This window comes from Tyto alba, unplaced genomic scaffold (assembly GCF_018691265.1).
Source record: "Tyto alba isolate M040663 unplaced genomic scaffold, T.alba_DEE_v4.0 Super-Scaffold_15, whole genome shotgun sequence".
Lineage (NCBI taxonomy): Eukaryota > Metazoa > Chordata > Aves > Strigiformes > Tytonidae > Tyto > Tyto alba.
In genome coordinates, this window is record NW_024881277.1 from 4,281,574 (window position 1) to 4,303,769 (window position 22,196).

Consider the following 22,196-nt stretch of genomic DNA (forward strand, 5'->3'; position numbering starts at 1 on the left):
CTATGTTTGCAGTAGCAAGACTGAGTCATTTGTAGAAAACTGAATTCTCACAACAGCCTACCTTAAAAAGGTGATGCAGGATTTTTAACTCAGGTTTGAGAATATTACCTGATATTTCCTTCTTGTTTCATACAAGACCTAAAAAACTTACTTTCAACATAGGAAATACAACAAAAATAAAACATACTCTAGAATTACCTTCATGGTTTAGAAATCAGCTTTATGTATAACCACACACATAGGTTTGTCGGTTAAAAATCAAAGATAATACAGTGCTTTACATCTAAGAACAAGCTGTGGAATGACAAATTCTACCTGACTTCACTCAGTTTTACTCAGGAAAATTCAGAATTATTAAGTACTACAAAAACATACATGAAGATTTGCAAGACTTCCTTAAAATGCAGTTCTTAGGTGACTTCTGACTCAAGATTATCTCCCTTCTAAATCAGTTGAATCTGTTTAAAAAATAAGCTTGTAGGGAAGATTCTTTTCCTTCAACACTGAAGGAGGCTTTCTAGTAATGACATACTCATGTTGTTAGTGTTTTAACACTTGGTCATTTCACTAGAAAGATCGCTTTTTTACAACACGTGTGAAACAACTAAAGGATTTTAATTATACCACCTGAGCACACTTGATCCTTTTAATAAGTGTAAATACGAAGTAGCTCAAGAAACTGGTTAAAGTGATAAGTATAAAGCTGAAAGCAAGCGGCAAGGTCCCGTACCTACTATTACATGTTCCGCCAGCATGCTGATTTGTCTCTACAGTAATTTCCTGTGCACGTGAGCCAGCTCTTCATACCGCCTCTGCTAATTATTCTTAAGAACCACATCACCCTCCATCACCTCCTAATACCTCTCAGTGAAGAAATAAATGGGTGGATTGATCTGTTGGTTTTTGTCGGTTTATTTTTCATTCTGTGTTTATTGGGTGTTATTCTGCAGGAACTAACACAAACTGCATCCTCAGAATTTGTTACCTCTAAATTCTGTTATACCTACAATCACTAAAAACAAACAGTTATAGGCATTATTTTTTTTCCCACTACATTTTCTTTAAAGATCTATTTGATAGCACAGCAAAGAGAAGAGCTGAAGTATCTTTAAACTATTAACTGTCCTCTCTTTGCTAAGACCTGAAGGGAGCATTCAGGTGGGGTTTTTCTTGTTTGTTTGTCTGGGTTTTTCATGGGTTGTTTTGTTTTCTTTTGGTTTTTAAACTACAAAATTCACATGATGGGGGATGGTGGGAAGGCACAAGGGGAGACTGTAAGTTAAACTTAGTATTTAGAAACTGAATTACAGAATTAGCAATTACAACATCAGAACATATTGTTTATCTTGTTTATGGTTCTGCATTGATCAATGTCTACTCACCTATCTTCAAACTACTTTTCACGGAAAACAGTTTTAAATGACTAATAAACATTGTATATGTGCCTGCTAATCTCATCCTAAAGATTGTTTCTCAGGGGAAGGAAAACAACAAAAAAGGAGTATGGTAACTCACCTCTGTACTCCATACGGCCTTTCCAGAATAGGCTCCTTAAATGGGGGTGGAATATGGCCAAAATAATCTGGATAGGCCACTTCTGAATATTCAGGAATAGACTTTGTGGTTTTCACCATTTCAATATAAAGATCACAGTCATGAACTGGTGATACATCAGAAACTTCAAGCATGACTTGTTCCCCTGATGAACTAGATCTGGAATCCTCCTCCTCGGAATCCACTCCAGTGCAGCAGAGTTTTCCCAGCCAGACAGATGATCCTTCAAAGAGGCTACTTCCACAGGGTGAAACATGTTCACAAGGTTTACTACAAGCAAGTGTGGTAAGGCCCGTTTTGCTTTCCTTCTTTATTACACACCCAGTACCATAATACTGATCATTTTTCGCACTGTTCTGCAGACTGATTCTGTCCAATCCTTTCACAATTTCTTGGCTTAGACACTGGCAAGTTTCTTTGGAAGCAAGTTCTGTTGCAAATACCTTAATAAAACAGTCGGGATCCTAGAATATTATTTTGATTTTAGTTTAAAAGTATGATTTTGATTTAACATGAAGCTACAGTAGTTCTGAGAATATAAAGTACACTGAGGCCCTTAGGATTAAGCAACTAGTATGCTGTGTGCCTTGAACACTATGGACTCTGAATTAACACAATGGGTACTGGTTATGGATCTTGACTTGAAACAATAGGTACCAGAGGAAAACTGGTACCTATTGTTCAAGTTCCCTTGGTTCACCAAGGGAGAGGTGAACATTAACCAAAGATGGAGTGAGCATGCGCAGGGATGGAGTTCAATCAGCCGACACAGTGAGGAAGACTATCGACAACCACCAGAGGACCCCGTCCAGTATAACCACGCATGCGTTAGGGACATTTGCATATGATAATAATTCCCAGGAAATAACATGAATATGTTAATCACTGCCCTCCCCCCATTCTATTTAAATCAATCAGTAAAGATGACCAATGATCTCTGTAGAATAGGAAGAGAGGTAAGATGAGGTAACAGAAAGCCAATCATTATTAAGGTCAACTTAAACTTTATGAATTTTGTTGATCTTCTGTAACCATGACTCTGCTGAAAAAGTGTATAAATATGTTGTGCTTTGTACCTGTCGACGAACACGTCTTTGGCGGAGCTATCCCCCGTGTTCCCCAGCACTGGAATAAAGAAGTGCCTGCTTATCTGCTGTGTGTAGGTAAATTCTTTCGGATTGCGACTGCTAACAGTTCCTTTGATCATTTTGCTCATGTAGACTACTGTCTTTAATAGTTTCTTTCTTTGGTAGTTCCAGAAAGGCTGGCCTTCTATTGGATTCCTCTGTCAATAAAGGATTGCTCTCCTTCAAAGCAACTCCTTTTGTTGACTTGTTTGTTTCAGCAGAGTGCTCTTCTCCTGCTGTATGAACAACAATAGGTCCACTCAGATTTGCATCAGCTACAAAAGGCTTTGGTTCCTTGGAAACTAACTCACATTCCTTAAAAAATAAAAGAGAAAAAAAATATTAAAAAAAAAAAAAATTAAACAGTTCCTAAAGTTTCATTAATATTAGAAAACCTTCTATTGCATTGTTCCTGAGGTATGCTTCGCAATAATCCAAAATAAGCATAACTTAAAAGACAACAGTTATTATGTTTTAAACTTACATGAACATAGCAATGAAGTTTCAGCTTTTACAAGAAGATAGTGTCACAGCAATAAACAAGTAGTTATTAAGTAGCAAGCTATCAAGTCAATGCAATTCCCCAGGTACTTCAACCAACTGCTTTAAAGAGGTGCACAGCATTTAAGGAAATACCTACCATGATGAATTTTTGTCAGAAGTCTCACATCCTTTCCTACAATTTTACTTCCTGCTGTGTGCAATAATCAGACATTAGAAAACAGTTTTCCTTTATATCTGCCAACAGCCCCCTTTTCAGTCAACCCATAACATCTAACTGAATAACTCACTATATAGCACTCTCATGTAGCTCTAGAACTGCTGACTCTCACTTTTTGGCTAGAGGAACTAACTAACCCACTAACATCTCCCCCTCCCACCCCCTCACCCCCCCCCCCCCCCCCCCCCCAAAAAAAAAAAGCAGACTATACCAGGGTCAATGCATCATGATGAGGGATGTGTGGGTAACACATACTTTACCTGAAAGTTTTCTAAAAGTTCCGGGAAAAATTGCTCATATATTTTCAGCTCTTCTATGGGTCTTCCCAATTCCTGTCTAGTTTCAGTTTATTAATATCAGTCTCAATATCATCATTCTGAAAGAGCACCAGAATAAATTAATCTTGCGTCCAGAATTAATGAACTTCTAAAATAATTACATTCACCTTTTAATTCTGATGCAGCCATTCCCTTAAAAGCTGAATATCACTATTTTAAAATTAGCTAAACTATCTCTTTCACCAGGAAGGTTTAAGCAGCTCAGTTTTACTAATATGCCAAAGCCCCCGTGTCAACAGAAGATTACAAACATCTAAATTTTCTTGCTTTCATACAAATATATTATGCACAGACATCAGACGACACTTCACATGAGATCTGTGCACAGTCCAACTATTGCAACCTGGAATGTGGAGATTTCATCTGACTGCAGTGACAAAAGCCTAACTGCTTCTATGGAAGATAATCCCTTCATCAGGGCTCATGAGATCCTTGAATAAAATTTGCCTGTCCATACAGTTCAATTAACTCCTGAATGTATGTTCCATAAAAATATAGAAAAAGGCTGTTCTGACCAAATGTTCTTTTTCATGTCCTGACTGGCAGCTGGAGAGCAGAACAAGACTTTCCCAAAGTGCTACAATACTGAGAGGTCTGATCTCTACCTCTACAGCTGGCTGAACTTCAAATTTACTGTGCTGAAACACTGGCCTAGTCAATCCCAGTCCAGAACGGCAGAGAAAGTTAAGAGCAGCTCCTACATACTGAGCAGCTCAGGTGGGAAGAATGGTCTAAGAGAAATACAAGTTAGGAACAGAACACTGCTAAGACTTTGCAGCTCTCTTCCACTGTACTCCAGACACATCAAGTGTGAAGCAAACAAGTTTTGATAAAAATCTGAACAACAAAGGCTGACATTTTCAAGCAGAACCCACCTTCAGTTTCAGCAGCTTCTTTAATTTTAGGAACTTCCCAGGAAACCTCTTCAAAGTCCTTTTACACTTAGAATATATATGGCTGTATACATGATTCAAGCAACTTAAAAACCCATTATGCCTGACTTCTGCCTGTCCATTTTATCTCATACCAACCTTAAAATGTTGGTCCTTACCATCATCATTTTCGGTTTCAACTTCTGGTTCTGTTTCAGTATCTTCATGATCATCACTTTCATCTACTGCATCATCCACTGTGATACAAAAAAGCTTTGTAAGGCAGATTACACATTTAATCCAAAACATTTAATCTATGACAGAGTTACAACACCGGTGGATAGGGAAGAGCAACAGATGTCATCTACCTGGACTTCTGCAAAGCTGCTGTACTGCATGACATCCTTGTCTCTAAATTGGAGAGGTGTGGATTTGATGGATAGACCACTCAGCCGATAAGGAATTGGCTGGGTGGTTGCACTCAAAGGGTTGTGGTCTATGGCGAGTAAAAAGCAGTGACGAGTGGCATTCCTCAGGGGGTGGTGTCAGGACCAGCACTGCTTAACATCTTTGTTGGGGACACGGACAGTGGGATCAAGTGCACCCTCAGCAAGTTTGCCTATGACACCAAGCTGGGCGGTGCTGTCGACACGCTGGAGGGCAGGGATGCCATCCAGAGGGACCTGGGCAGCCTTGAGAGGTGGGCCTGTGCAAACCTCATGAAGTTCAACAAGGTCAAGTGCAAGGTCCTGCACATGGGTCAAGGCAATCCCAACCACAGATACAGGCTGGGTGATGAGTGGATTGAGAGCAGCCCTGAGGAAAAGGACTCGGGGGTGTTGGTGGATGGAGAACTGACTGGGAGCCAACAACGTGCACTCACAGCCCAAAAAGCCAACCACGTCCTGGGCTGCGTGAAGAGAAGTGTGGTCGGCAGGTCGAGGGAGGGGATTCTGCCCCTCTATTCAACTCTCGTGAGACCCCACTGGGAGGGCTGTGTCCAGCTCTGGTGCCCGCAATAGAAGAAGGACATGGACCTGTTGGAGTGGGTCCAGAGAAGGGCCATGAGGATCATCAGGGGAATGGAGCACCTCCCCTACGAGGACAGGCTGAGAGAGTTGGAGTTGTTCAGCCGAGGGGAGAGAAGGTTCCAGGGGGACCTTACAGCGGCCTTCCAGCACTTAAAGGGGGCTACAGGAAAGATGGGGAGGGACAATTATCAGGGAGTGTAGTCAGAGGGTGAGGGGTAACAGTCTGAAACTGAAGGAAGGTAGATTTAGATTAGGTGGAAGGAAGAAATTCTTTCCTGTGAGCGTGGTGAGACACTGGAACAGGTTGCCTAAAGGGGCTGTGGCTGCCCCCTCCCTGGAAGTGTTCAAGGCCAGGTTGGACGGGGCTTTGGGCAATCTGGTCTAGTGGAAGGGGTCCCTGCCCATGGCAGGGGGGTTGGAACTAGGCGATCTTTAAGGTCCCCTCCAACCCAAACCATTTTATGACTCTCTGATACATAAACTCAAAAAAACTTTATGTTCTGGATTTACTTTCTTTTTTACTTACCACTTGAAAAAGCTGTGAAAACCAACTAGTAAACATTAATTACTAGTACAAGATCTACAAAATAAAATGCTTGTTTGACAATGTTGCAGACCCAGTTTATTACACTTCCATGAAGTTTTAAGTAAAATCAAAGATCTCTGGTTTAAACAAAACTAAAAAATACCCAACACCCTTCTGCCCCCAAAACCCCAGCAAGACAGCAGATGGCTATTAGAAATACTTTAGAATGTGTATGTGTCGAGAACATCTCAGCATGGCTTGAGGTCAGCACAAAAGGAGGTGGCTCTGACATGTTTTCCCAACACAAGTAGTAATGACCACATCCAACGAAACAACTGAGATCTCGGCAGCTTTTAGTCATGTCAGCTAGTGTTGCCCCTGTATCAGGGAACAGTGGGAGGAGACACCCTCTTCACCTTTTTTGTCTTGTTTAAGTGGGTGCGTAACAATCTAAGGAAAAAAAAAAAATCAGGAACATATCACTGGAGATTCAATCGGTGCGGAAAATACTCAAGGAGAGTGGTCACTGCAACTGCTCAGCCTAGACAGGCTGGCAACTAAATTTCACCCCCAAAGCATACAGCAACATGTTATTTTTTTAGACACGTGGAACCATTGGGACACTAAAGACTAGTTTCCACTTAATTTCTACTTACTTTGATGTATTTGGACTCCAGTTTATCTAGGACTTCTTCCCTTTTTAACCCAGAAAAAGAAGGGGAAGCAAACCAATTTACACATGACTAAGAAGAAGTGGGCTAACTCCTTAATATGTGGAAGTGAGCATTAGCTGGTTATTCTGGCAGGTGTTCTGCTCACTAGTGGCAAATTTGATCTTTTTTCTAGAGCTCTCATGTGGTTTGAGTGCTGAGGTTTTTTTGTTATGCTTTCTGAAAGGTTTTCCATGCAGAAAACTTTCCGAATGCCAGTAAACAGCTCACTCAGAGGCCTACAAATTATACTGATCTTCTAGTGTATTCAGAATGATTACATGTCTTGATTTTACAATACTAACTACACAAGAGTATACTTTTAATAAACTCAGATCTGTACCCACCCCAACATTCTACGTGTCTTTTAATACAGAAGTTTTTCCTGAAAAATAAAATCCTATGTATTCTATGCCCCTAGGTTTTTCATTTCTTTTTAAAATAGATAACAAATCTATTAAAAATAACCAACCACTATTGGTAGCCTACTTCAACAGAATACAAGGTTTCTGGTAGTAGTAAGTAGAGGTTTAATTTCTGTGGATTTTGGAACCCATTTCTTTGAAATGTCGAAAACACACTTGGAAGACAAAACATAAACAAACTCTGACCTCCTGCAGTTTGAGTGTGATCCATCTGAACCCCAATCAGATAGAGGTCTTCTTTCACGCAATGACCACATTTTATTTCAGGAGGTACTGTGAATAAGAAGATACTAAAAAGTCTGACTTTGCCTCTTCATTTTAAAGTAACTTCCTGACAGCAACTTCATCAGTTGCTTACTCAGGTACCAAGATATTTCACCATATCTGAAAATGCATTCAATATTATCCAGAACTAATGAAGAGTGTTCACAATGGGATGAATCTATTTCCAACAAAGCACCATACAAATGCTCTGCAGACAACTGTTGCCTCATAGACTGCAAGAGTCCAAGAAAGCAGCTCTACCTTTCTCATCATGCAAATGAAGGACTAACCACAATAATTTAAAAAACAGTGCTTCAAATGGCATGTTAATCTAGATTCACTACATCCGTTTTTTCCGAGTAACAGAAAGAAATCAAGGAAGATACACTCCTGTAAAACAGGGTGTACACTAGATTACATTTCACATAGGAGAATGCGAGTTAAAAAGAGAGCCCATTGTGCTGGGTTTGAGTGAGTGGGGAGGTTTTTGGTAGCAGGGGAGGGGGTGATAGGGGTGGCCCCCTGTGAGAAGCTTCTCGAGGCTCCCCCAGCTCCAAGTCAGCTCCACCTCTGCACCAAAACTGAGCCAATCAGCTGCGCCTCCGCGATAACCTATTTAAGAGGGGACGTGGTGAGGGGCAGTTGCTGCAGCTGCATGAACACCAAGGTCAGTGGAGGAACGGAGGAAGAAAGGAGGGGGGAGGTGTGCTGGAGCAGAGACCCTCCTGTATCCTGTGGGGAGATGGCAGGGCGGCCCCCCCTGGCACCCATGGAGATCTACGGTGGAGCAGACACTGATTTATGGCCTGTGAGGGACATCATACAGCCGACTAAGGTGGCTGCACCCGAAATCAGCTGGGACTATGTGGGAAGAAGCAGCCCCTTCTGTTGTAGCTCAGTGCTGGGAGGATTGCAGCACGCAGGGGTGTCCAACGCTGGAGCAGCTTGGGAAGGGCTGCAGCCATGGGAGGGACTCCAGTTGGAGAAAGTTGGTGTCCAACGCCAGAGCAGTTTGGGGAACAATGTGGCCCGTGGGAGGGACTCACGTCAGAGAGAGTTTGTGGAGGACTGTGTCCTGTGAGAGGGGGACCACGATGGAGCAGGGGGAGAAGTTTCAGAAGTTCCTTCCACCCCCTCCCGCCCTGAAGTTGGAAGAAGCGGCAGCACTGACTGCACCCCCAGTTCCCTGCCCCTGGGGTAAGGAGGTAGGGATATCAGGAGTAAATCTGGGCCCAGGAAAAAGGGAGGGCTGGGGGGAAGGTGTTCTCAAGATGCGGTAATGCTTCTCACTGTCCTTCTCTGTCTAAGTGTTGTTGTTAGTAACTGCATTAAATCTACGTTCCTTTTTTTTTTTTTTTTTTAACACCTAACGAGTCTGCCTTTTGCCCGTGACCATAGTGGGTGATTTATCCCACCCTGTCTTACCTCGAACCCCAAGCCTGGCTTATTTTCTCCTTCTCAGAGCTGTGGGGCAGGGGGGGAATGAGCGGCTGGGTGGTGCTCAGTTGCCCTCCGAGCCCAAACCACAACACCCATTTAAGTTTGTGGACTAATATGTGTAGCCTATGATTTACAGTCCAGGGTTTGATGAACATGACATTTTAGTTCCCATTTTAATTTTTTATTTTATATATCAGAACCATAAAATATGTGTAGACAAAATTTTAATCAGTTAAAGCTTAACATTAGAAACTGGTGCTCTACACTAACAGCCACAGGCCCTTTTCTAGCTGAGAAGAATATCAGAATCCAGGTTTTAGTGGAGAACACAAAATAACTGCAGTTGATTCCACCTTACTTAAAGCTATGCTACATACTCAAAGATAAAATACTACAAAATGAACATACCATCAGGAGGCAAATTGTACAGCTGAGCCACAGGACCACTGGCAGGAATAACTGGGAGTTGGAAATGGAAAGCACTTCTAATAGTTGGTAAAGGAAGATGATTTTTAGGAAAACATTTTCTCATTATTAGGCTGGCCGTGTTGATGAGAGGATCAAAAGTTCTTACTGCAAGGCACTCCTATTAACAGGGAAATAATGAAAGCATGATAAAAATTTATATAACACACACACACTGTGCAGATACAAAATTTGAAACAAACTTCTTACTGCTGTCATCCATACAGTTTTGCAGCAACTATCACTCAAATTTGAGAAACTCAGGGTACCTCTACCCCCACTACTGGCTAATCAGTATGACAACTGGACTTGATACACCAGAGATTAGTGTTTTTATGAAAAGATTTACTCATATGAAAGTGTAGGAATTTACAATGTCAAAACCCCTCAGGACTGAATAAAACCTCTCAAAATAAATGCACAAGACCTTCTGTTTTAAAGACACACCATTTCAAGATTTAATTTCTTTCCCCAACATTAAAGTTTAACTGCTCATTTACAGAACAGAATATTAAATATTTCTGAATTATTGTTCTTTCCCTCAATCTGCCAAAGAGAAATCCCAACATTAGTAATTACACAAATCTGTAAGACCAAGGTATCACACTGATCAAAACATGAGAAAACTCAGCACCCTGTAATAACTGATACAGAAGTTTCCTGTAATTTGTCTGAAATGGCTTTCTGCAAATCTAATCATGCCTCGGTTCTTATCCAACTCCACTAAAACTACTAGGAATGCTACAGGTTTTATACAACTGTCCGGAGAGAACGAGTTTTTAACTCCTTGTCAGTTCCAATCCTGGTGCAAATTCTGCTGAGATCACATTTGTCAGGATCCGCTGCTGCCAGACAAGATAGCCAACGTCTGGGGACAGACGATCGTTTCATTACCCTTGGTTCCACCGCTTCATGAGCATCACTGACAGACTCGTCACTAGGACCCAAAACCTAATTATTCAGAAAGGTACCTGAAGAAACCCTGCATTTCTCCCTGCCATCCAACAGCTATTTTCAGATGTACGTATAAAGAAGATGTGCAGGAGTTATGCTAGAGATGACCGTTACTGAAGGGCTGAGGTGAGCGCCTGTAAAAGGCTCTTTCTCCACCCTGGATCAAGCCCAGTTCTGCAGAAGCAGCACAGCCTTTCTGGTGTGCAACTGAAGAGACGGTAACTTATTATTAAACGTATATGTACATACCACACAAATATTAAAGCACCAAAGACTCCAGATAAAACTACCCTTATTTCTAAATTTCCTAGCCTTGATTTTGTTTTAGCCACAGACTTAGTATTATCTCTACTCTGTGTGTGTACACACACACACATATACATCTCAACTAGACAAACAGTTTCTTGTAGTCAAACACTTACCTGATTTTAGCAATGCAGCAAGTGTGTCTAAAGCAACCCTGTCAACATAACAAGAAAAGTCAAACAACATTGTAAAGCTACATAAAATATTTACGGCTAACAGATATGTTTAACATCTACCCTCACATCCTTCTGGTTGCACTGTATCACAGACTTTGCTCTTAAAATTTGGTTTTAATAAAATATCATGCATCTCTGATATATCTGATGTATCTCAGATATATCTGAAGTCTGATGACGAAATCTAAAAATATCATTGCAATGGCTAAAAAAACTTTCCGCCTTTGCAAAAAAACACCAAAAGTAACAACATAATGTTTATGAACCATAATCAATGGATGAGATCCATTTGAAAGTCATGTTTTTATGTTAGCAGCAGAACAAGTACTCCCACACAGGAAAGGACATAATTTTAAAAAAATTAGGTCAAAACTGGCAGTGTATAAATAGATTGAGAAGTAATGCTCATCAATCTGTACTACAATACAATGTGTAAAATTTTGCTTGTACACAAAGATCTTGTCTCAGTTAACTCAAGATGTACAACTAGAAGATGTATATACTTCTTTTTACCCTCTTTGTAAAGGTAGACTTCATGTATCTGATCTTAGACCATAAACAAGGATATCACGATTACTTACATCATGGAACAGTAAGTTAATATGTCCAATTTTACCTGGGGCTTAAAGGGGAAGGGCATTTTGTTCAAAGATACTCCAGTGCCCACAGATAACAGATTTAGATAACATAACACTATTTTTTTGCACTGAATTCAGAATATGAACAACATAAGATTATTACTTTGCTATCCAGATGAAAAGTCCAGTTTTCCACAGGTATGTACTTCAAAAGAGGTGCTAATGTATAAAGAAGGGGCTACCTCCAGTTAGACCTATTTATCTATTTTTACCCTAAGTTCACTTAAAAAAAAAAAAAAAAACAAACAAAACAAAACAAAAAAAAAACAACAACAATAAAAACACAGAGGGAAGCAAAAAAAAATTTTAAGTCATCACTTTAAGGTATGCAGTGAATTTATTTCTTTTTCTAACACACAATAGCCTACTGCACAGATATTGCTGGTGCTTGCTACTCTATGTTTTACGATTTTGCTCTGAGAGTCTATAATTGCTTTGAAATAAAACAGAAAGAAAATTCTATTACAAAATAAAACAGATAGTGTCGCTCTAAAAACTCAATGAAGATATGGGAGCCAATTCAACTAATTGAAAAATGACGGGATTATCTTCATCTGTTTGTCCTGATTTGAGGATAACTATTGTAGTTTCCATGCAGGAATCTTAGAGACAAAAAATAATATTTATATTCTTCTACCAGTACTGTGAATAGACATTCAAATATTTTCTGTTACCTTACTGGGGAAAATTAAACTGTCAGATTTGTGGTTCTGCTTGCCACCTCCTTCCACTCTGGCTTTCAAATATGAGTTACAATTAATTTCTCTAATATTATTTTCCATTTACAAGTAAGTTTTGAAATGTATCTAAGGTTTTTCTATATACTATATTAAAGAGACCTTACTTACTTCAGAAGGCTAGTGTTCTTTTTACTAAAAGGGCCAATGAACTTAAACGTCAGTTCTACTACTCCATTCTTTCCCAAGGACACTGCATTAACAGCTGCAAGAGTTAAAAACAATCCATTTTAAGATAGTAAGGAAGGCAAAAGAAAAAAATAAACTAAAATCTACGCAAGTTCATTTTGAAGTACAAAAAATGACAGATATGTTTGTGCTTTAAGACATACAATGACAAGCAAATAGTCTCTGTGCATAATTAGTGTGATAATCCAATCCTGATAAAATTTGAAAGAGAAGAAAAACATTATTACTTTACAAATAAAATCATATACTACTTCCAATGCATGCTTCTGCTCTCTTTTCTTCCAAAAAATTTCTTCCAATTTTCTTCCAAAAAAAAAAATCTCTGTTTGTCAAGACAGCAGGGTTTCTAAAATGTCAAATCTGACAAGTTTTATGACTTGTTATTATCCTTCAGTATCAGAATAGACAGGTACGTCCACCAGGATTTGAAAGCCAAGCATTCACTGTAAAATTTGGAAATGCCAACCGATCCAAGCTTTCCTGAGCTACATGTTAGGCATGTATGTTCTCAGAAACAAACAAACAAAAAAATCTATTTGAAAGGGAACAAAATAAATTATGTTAAGACCTACATTCTGCTCACTCAGTGCATACATGGCTGAAGCCCAATGCCCACTGAAAATACAAACTGCTGAAACAGGCACAGAAATTCAATTCCCAAGCAAGTCTAGCAATATGCACTCCTAATGAAGCAGGAAGAGAGCAACTAAAAATTGACTTCAGCATAATGAATGCTGCGATTAGTGTAGAATTTAGTACTTGAACCCAAGTTGCAATTTCATCATCATGAGCAGCAACATTACACCACTGGAATCTAAGAAAAGTTAGGACTCTATCCTGGTGGCAACTGTACGCAATGCTTAACCAGTACTACTTATCGGAATGTAATAAACTGCTACTTTTTCTGTTTATAAGGAGTGGGAAATACAAGATAGAACTGGTCTACGCAGAATCCAAATTAGACACTCCGTTCAATTTCCCATTTTCAGGATAAAGCAACTTTTCACCTAAGCTGTGTAACTATCTGTATTCAACGCTCCCATTTAGAAGCATTTTACCTCATTATCAGAAGTGCAAGAGAAATAAAGTTTCCACATTTTAAAAGAATTGGGACTTTATGAATTATAGGTGCTCATCTGAATGTCCTGAAAACATAAACTTACAGATCATCCTATGGATTCTCTTGGAGGAATGTGATTAAGTTCTCAATTTCTCATATTTATTTAAGAGGTTTAATGGCCACTTTGAGTTCAAAGGAAAAACTTAAGAGCATCTAAGCAACAGCAGAGATACAGCAAGAAACACACTACTTTCCTCAACTTCCTACTGCCTGCCCAGACAACGAATTCGGCTCTTGTGGAAGAGTATTAGCCCAATAGTAGGGCACTTCAACACAATGAATAAGGGAAAGGTTAAATAATTAAAATATGTCCTGTGTGAACCAAGTTTTACATTAGTGATCTACAATGAAATAAAATAGTAAAAAGAAAAATAAGTGAGCGTGTATAATAAAAAGAATAATTATTTAATTTGAAGTGCTTTCGCAAGCATAATGTTAGTATTTCTGGTTTAAATCTTAAAGGATCAGCATTTATGAAAGTTAGATGACTCAGTTTCACACATCCAATAGCACTGGTTAAAACCCCCGGCAGTGTTTGTATATATATATATATAAACACACAAACTGAATAAAAATCGAAGACACACGAGATGTACAAGCACGCTTCACAGCTTTTATTAGAATTCAAGCAATTTGAATTCTCAGATAAAAATAATTATTTTAAACATCTAACATTGAACAAGCATGTAGATCGGATGTTTCAACTGTATCTAGGTAAAAACTTTTGTATCACATGGGAAAAAAAATAACTATCAGCAGTACTTACAGTTGGTTGAGTAAACTCTTAATACTTGAAGACATGGCAATATTAGCCTGTGGTTTTGCAAATTCTGCTTCACTAAATTCAATGATATGTTTAGGGCACCATTAATTCTTGCTTTCATGCCAATCTTTGTGTCTGACGTCAAAGAAATACAAGATTATTCACACTAATTTTGAAGTTGTTATCAAAAAAAAAAGTTAAACGAACTGTGAATTTCTTCTGCTGTCAACTCTGCTAACCTATTTTTCATCATTCTTTCCTCCCCTCTATTTTACTCATCTTTGTGTTCTCCTTTACCAATTCTGAATACATGCACGCTTACACAATAATAGAAAGAAAATTTTTTTGAAGTTACAATCATAAAACTACAAAGTATTAAGCCATATTATGTATGTATATCATTATCACCTTTTTGACCAATTTTTGCAAGAAGAGTATGAAGAAGCACCATTAATTCTCCAGTTGGTGGAGAGTCTTTGCTGGCAGTCAAAAGCAACTGCAATAAGATCTGTGTCCCTCCTTTAGTGACTAAGACGCCTGCCCTCCGACCGCCACCTAGGAATTAAAACTCAACTGATATCTCCGAAGCCAAAGAACAATTAAGAACCTAAGCTACAGTTATCATAAGGAAAGTCTTTAGAACAGAAATATTTTCCTCATATGTGACTGCACTATGAAAGAACCTGCTGGCCTTATACTTACAGCAACGTAAATTATTTGTGTATGATTATTTGAAAGGTGGCTTCAGTCTTTGTGTTCTTTTTATTCTGCATACAAATCACTGTTAGCAAACATTCGAAACAACCCCAAAAAATTACTAAAAAAACACAACCCTGCCTCCCAAAGGAAAAACACAACTTCTGCAGAAGAATACAGGAATATAATCACAAATTGCAAACTGCTCCTTAATGAAAACTTACCAACTGACACAATCTCAATGAGGATATTCGATATATTTCAAATACTTTGAGGATCTTTTGTATTCTGCAATGTAAAATAGAGGGATTTCTTTACTTAATGTAGAAGTCTAATACAGTGGTTTAAATACTTACAAGCTCAGAGAAACTGCCACCACTAAATCAAACAGAATTTAAGATGTAACCACCCAGCTAATCATCTACTATGCAGCCTGAATTAACCAAAAAAAACAATTAAAATTTAGTTTGCAATATGGCATATTAATTAGAACTGATAGTTGACAAATAATTTCTTACAATATTTAAAAATAAGGGAGAGAAATTCTTAACTAGACCATATCTAATCATCACAGTCCTACACAAGTGTTGGAGACTAGATAGGATAACAACGTATTTGTAGTAATACAAAGCCCAGTGATAAAATGAAAACTTGCTACGTACCCATAACCACACAGATCGGAAGGTTTTACCTCTAGGGCTGACAGGATAACTTCTATTCCAGTGGAGCCCTTAGAAGTCATCTCCTTCTTGGTTTTTTCTGCCAGTCAGAAAAAGACCATTTTTCTTTTAATATACTAGCTTGTGGGCAAAATGCCCTGTGATCACATACAGATTGATCAGAAAATCTACACTACACTGTAAATAATAAAATCTATTAAAAACTGCATATATGTAGATAATACTAACTAAAATAAATCAAAGAATTAAGTGACTTTAAATCTCATTTTTGCTTTCACTTGTTCAACAACCTTGTCCTAGAAAAAAAACACTCTAAGGGTAAAATCTGTAAGAAAGCTCTCTTCCAGATACTTCTACTTCTCATATATATATATACACATGTATACGGTGAATTATCACTTAAATTATAGCTGTTTGACAATACAAAATGCACTCAGTGTAACCAATACTATATCAGACAACATTAAACATGGCCTTAAACAGGTGCTTTAAACAATCAGTGACAAAAACAGACGGCTAATCAAGTCCACCGAACAGAAACAAAAATTAAAGTCCACCTCGGAAGAAATACGAGAAGGATGGCTCATCAAAAGAAAAACTACTAAAACCATAAAACTGAGATATTTACCTTGACTCTGAACCAGATGAAGGATCTCTGAGGTAACATATCTGGCATTGTCTGCTTCTCCTAATACAGAATCCAAATTGATCTTCTCCAGCTGTGACAGCAGAGACATAGTCTGAGAACTGGTAGAAACACTACAAGAAAGAATTTTTACATTCATTTTTCCACCTCGATCAGAGGAAAAAAACACTAACGACAGAAATCCCACGTCAGAATAAGGGGAGTTGCTAATTCACCTTCATACTTTATCTCAACTGGAGAACAGTCTTAATTCTCTTTAATTCTGGCAAATTTACAGATTTTACAAAGCCTGCATTGCAGCAGACTAACTATGTATAACAGCATCTCCAAGAGCAACAGTGAACAGGGAAATTAGTTGCAGCAAATAAAATCCAGATGTAGGTACAACTGTTGTTAGTTCTTCTGATCCTTAGAAGGATCCTTCTGTGCAAAGAAAAGAAGACGGCTGATCTACAGCTACTTAGTTTCTGCTCCCCGACTCCCACAGACAGACACAACCACTATGTTTGTCATCTCTGTCTTTCACTACTTAACCCAGATCTCATGTGTTCTGAAGACAACCGATAATTATTATACTGGGGTGGATTTAGACTTTTTTTAGCATCCTCAGGTGAAGTTTACCAGGCTTGTTTGATCCCCTACACTGCATGTCTCCATGGGCAGGAAACCCTTTCTCCAGCCCATGACCAAAGGCCACAGCTCCAAATGCCCCTCACAACAGCATCTTTCTTGCAAAAAAGAAGCAGGAACAAGCCTGACACCACCTCAGCTGCTGCCAAAGCGCACAGTGTGGCTCTAGCTACCCAGACAGCTTTGTGGATTTCCTCTTTCTCTGGTTAGGAAAGCTTTGAGTAGATATAGAGGAAGCACCTGCCCCGACAGTGAGGAACAGAGGGCTTCAGGGGTTCATGTTTAAAAGAGAACTCCCTCAACAAGAAAACATCTTCTCAGAGAAAGTCCCCTTGCTGCAGGGACGTTTCTCCCAGTCTCACCAACTCCCCAGAAGTTTAATCATTATTACTCTGATTACGATGAAGTGCTAGATTCACAACTCTCCAGGAGTCCCTGTACAGTACTTTGCTATGCAAATGCTAAAACACATCATTACACCTTCCTAAGTGTTTCTTCACAATGAGAAAGAGAACTCTGACGGCTGTCATGGCAGCTTATAAAAATTTAGTTATCTTAGGATGGTTTTCAGCTATTCATCTTGCAAGAAGCCTCCCAAAAGCTAATAGTCAAATGAAGGAAGTAATCAGAAACCTTCAGTTCACCAGCTGTACCTACTTCCCCTGAAGCTGCTGTTTGCACTCAGCCAGCGCGCTGCCATAGCAGGGAGCGTCTTCTTCCCTCGCAGCAAACAGGCCTGCTGTGTTTCAGCATGTTACAGGGAGCTTTTTGAAAAATATTTTGAAGTAGGCAGGCTTCTCATGAGTCTGGTTTTGTTTTATTCCAATGCAAACCAATTCCAAATTTTTTTCTCAACCACCTGCAGTTATCACGTAATCTTTAGAGAGCTGATACTTCTGATTATTGTACAGAGATAGCCGTGAACTAAAGTCACCATAATTTATTCATTACTTTGGGAACCACAGTTTTGAATTGCAGGGATGGAAGCTTTCCTTTTAACTCAAGAACTAAAGAAGAATAAACGGCACTTAAGTAGACACTTTGTAGAAATCTAATATTCTTTGTGATAGTATACTTCATGTATTATAATTAGTAGTATTTCCAATAATACCCACTGTTGATGGAGAGTTTGAGTTTGCTTATCATATCGCCTAAGGAACTAATACACCATAAATAGAAAACATAATAGTTTCTTTACTATTTCTTTTGATCCATCTCTTACACAAACAGGAGCAACCAGTCCCTGATATCTAGCTGTTCCACTGTTAAACTCCGCAAAAGCAAAGACGATCCTACATGCAATGGTTTAAACTAAAATTTGTAATTCCATCCCAACACAGAAAATTAATCCACAGTAGAGCATGTCCTTCATGCAAATTCATCCACCCATTTAGAAGATAATTGGTATTTCAGAGAACTAAGGCTGAAGCAAAAATTCCCTATTTTCCCATCTACAGAATTTTTTTTTTTTTTTTTTTATGATTAGATGGTCTGTTTTAATGAGGTGCTTTAACCTGTCATAGCTTAGGAAAAGAGTAAGACTGAAATCCTTTCCTGACACTTAAGAGATATTTTGTCTTCCATAGATAATCTCATAACTTTTTCAAATATTTGCTAAAACAAGTCATCATGAAAATAACAAACACAACTTTTCAATTCTTGAAACCTTCTGTAATCCCACTCTTGTTTGTCCTAACTGTTCAAGGTTTGTATACATCTTAGGACAAACATCGTGGCTTCCTATACAGTATTATAAACTTGTCCTTTAATTCATTCAATATAAATCATTTTATGTTTTGCCCATATTTGCTTGAAAATATTAAATTAGTCGATAACTGTTACAATGAAATGTAAGGTATATTTTATATTTTAACATGTCTAATACTAACTGAAAATTGTAAATTTAAAGAGTCATTTATTAAATATGAAGCTACTTTATGCTAATCAATATTGACTCCCTTGGTGTATCAGGACACACATTCTTACTAGGGGCTCATAATGCATATTTGATTTATCTTATTAATAAGATAAAGTCTGCTTTTTCACAAATCTCAAATAGCTTGATGTTGAGAAGTCACTATGGTTTTAAATTCACCTTTTTTCAGATCACGCTTTTGTTTTGTTCATATTGGAAACCTGATTCTTCAAATCACCATCTCCGATAACCTGGAGGATACCAAACAACTAGAAATTACCAACATCTTTTTTTCTTTAACGATGAAATGCTACTGTGATATTGGACGTCTCTACACTAGAAATGTTAAATAAGTTAATTTGCATTGATTGCATTTCCCCACATTGTCACAAGCTCTTCTCTCTTCAATCTATCTGATACAGCTTTTAAAACAAACTATTGCAATGGAACTATGGAGTATGAATCTGCATTATAATTCAGTCCTATGAAGTTCAGAGATAATCTGATCATAATGGAACAGAGATTTGTATCAGTTACTTAACAGGCAGTATTTTCATATCCGTGACAGAATTCTATCACACAAAGCCTTTGCTGAAGCCAATGAGCCCACCCTCCCCAGCAACTCCCATGGTAGCAGATAAACAAACCACAGGGCAGGTCCGGTCCCACAAGCAATCTGAACAGACAGAGGGCAGGTCTCAACCCCCAGGGGCAACGTTTCCTGAGGGGGGGGCCCTCTGGTTTCCTTAGATCACATTAACTGAACCTCAGTACTTCCATTTGAGATCTAGGATGAATGACAAATACTCCCACTGTGGAAAAAAAAAAAAACAAAACAAAACAGAACACCAGTGTCCTCAAAGGGCACAGTGGTTAGTTTTAAGGTAGAAGACAGAGTAAAGGAGAAAAGGATGTTCAAAGACTGAGATGGTGAGCATGAAGAAGATAAAGCACTTGTTCTCCTGGCAAATGCAGGCAAGAAATCCAGTGAGGCACACACAGCCCCCTCACAAAGAGAAATTCGTAAGACTTCTCAAAAATCCTTGTTGTTCAGCGCATAATTGGGTTTTTATTACTGGTAAATTACACTCTGCAATCGCTAAAAGCCTAAAGCAGATGAAGTATGAAGCAAGGGCATTTCCAGACTGACCTGAAAGCAGAATCTTTTCCCAGCAGCCAGGAAGCAAATGCTCAGCTTTTCACAAGGATTCCAGATTGACTCGAGTTAATAGGTGTCCTAGATTTGCCCAAGTACCCTTCAGGTGTAAACTACCTTGACTTCCTTTAAAGAAAATCAATAGTTACGAGAGAATAACTGTGTCCCCCACAATGCAGACAATCTCACAAATTAAAGAGTCAGGATTATTCGGACCTGGTCGCAGGTCTTACTGAGCAGGAAATATTAGATTCTTGAATTCAAGTAGCCAAGCGCTGTTTTGCTTGCAGCGCTGACCCCCTGTCAGACAGATGATGAACAGTCTGCCAGTGCCAATAGTGCCTACATATCACAGTGCACTGAACTGCTGTACGAGTGGAGCCAGCTGCAGAGCTGAACTATCTGGAACTGCAAGGTCTTAATTTGTTCTGCTCTAAATGTCCCACAAAGCATTTCAGTAAGTGCTAATGAGCAAATGCTTGAGATCAAGGGGGAAAGACAAGAAGATAAGAAAAAGCACAAGAACCTCTGCAAAAAAAACAAACAAACAAAAAAAAAAAACAAAACAAAAAAACCCCACAAACAGTGTGAAGGAGCAGGGAGAAAAAGGATAGAAATGTATATATCAGCAATCCAGAGAGTTGTGGTGGAACAGTTATGCATACGAAAGTACCAAAATCTCTCTTTAAAATTTTTCTAGGTGATGCAAAAAAGCCACTTCCAAACTATTTAAAAAACTTTTATTATTATGCTTATTTTGAATAAAGGGTTGATAAGGTAAAGGCAGAAGGTGCATGAGTCCCAATTTAAACATACTTTTAAAACACATTTAATGCCACTTCCCTGCCAGTGGTAGCAGAGCAGTGGGTAAATTAGCATCAGATCATCTGCATTTAAAAGACCACCACCACCAATTTTACCAAAAAAAACCCAAAACAAACAAAAACCCACCCCCCCTCCAAAAAAAAAAGAAAAAAAAATGGCCTTAAGTTGGAGGGGAACAGAGCAGAGCAGGGAGTGTTGACTACTAGTGAAACTTCAAGTTAATATATGCTGGATTCTGTGCAACCTCCACCTGCCTTTTCACACTGTCTGTGGAACATTGCTCCCTCCATCCTCCCACCTGCACAGGGGAAACCGGCAGCTTCTTCATAGGGAATTTCTCCAGACAGGTAAAGTTCAAATCAGAAAGCTGCAGTTCCTGTAATTTATCTTCATGTTGGTAGCATTATTAAATGGACTGCAAGAAGTTATATATACAGGTTTCACCTTTTCCTTTCTCCCCAGAAACGCAAAGACATGCCTTATGGGACTTGTATTTGCCTCCCTCCCAGGTGAAGTCTTTGTCACGGAGCCAGTCACCTTCTCTGCTGATCCATCTTTTCAGCCCCAGGAAACTTTGCCACTCGCTGGCAAAGCTCCTGCCAAAGGGTGGGGGATACCACCCCCACCCCCCTACCCCCGATACTGACCTTTCATGTAAGTTTTGGCATGTGCTGAAACATAACAGTAACACAGAACCCAGACTCCTACTTCTTGGATAAATACTCTAACCACAAAGCTACTGCACAGCATGGCAAGCACTGCCACAAAGCAATTTTCTTTTGCTCAAAAACAATGGCTAAAGAAATGAACTGGCACCATTTCATTCACATGTGTCTGTGAGGCATTACTGGGAGTGTCTGTTAGACTACAGAGGATTTGTAAGGACACCATCTGCCTGAATACTAGATTGATTGATATGCATTAGAAGAACAGCAAGATGCTTAGCCTCTCCAAGCCAGCAATAATTCTGGTCAGATCTTGTCACAGGATTCGGAGGAAATTCTACTGACCCAAGTTAGGTAGCGACCTGCAAGAGGGGCAAAAGGGGAATTAGTGATTCTGGTACTGTGCTCTTCATGCTTGACCCTAATACCGTTCTGCTAGCACAGGTGACTTGACCTCAGGGCTTCTGCAAGGAAACATAAAGGGATGATGGCTAGGATCACAGAATCCAGATGTTGCTATCCTCTTTTATAAACAACGTCAACCCCCGTTGTTCTCATGTGGATGAAGAAACTTCTAGATTTGGGCTTTTCTTTGCTCTGCCAGGTTTGGGGTTTCCTCCCTCCCCA

The 22,196-nt window shown here is 39.1% G+C and overlaps 1 pseudogene; it reads right to left on the bottom strand.

Annotated features, from left to right (window-relative positions):
• Nucleotides 1–1,511: 1,511 nt before the first annotated feature.
• Nucleotides 1,512–20,137, bottom strand: LOC122153005 (annotated as a pseudogene).
• Nucleotides 20,138–22,196: the final 2,059 nt, after the last annotated feature.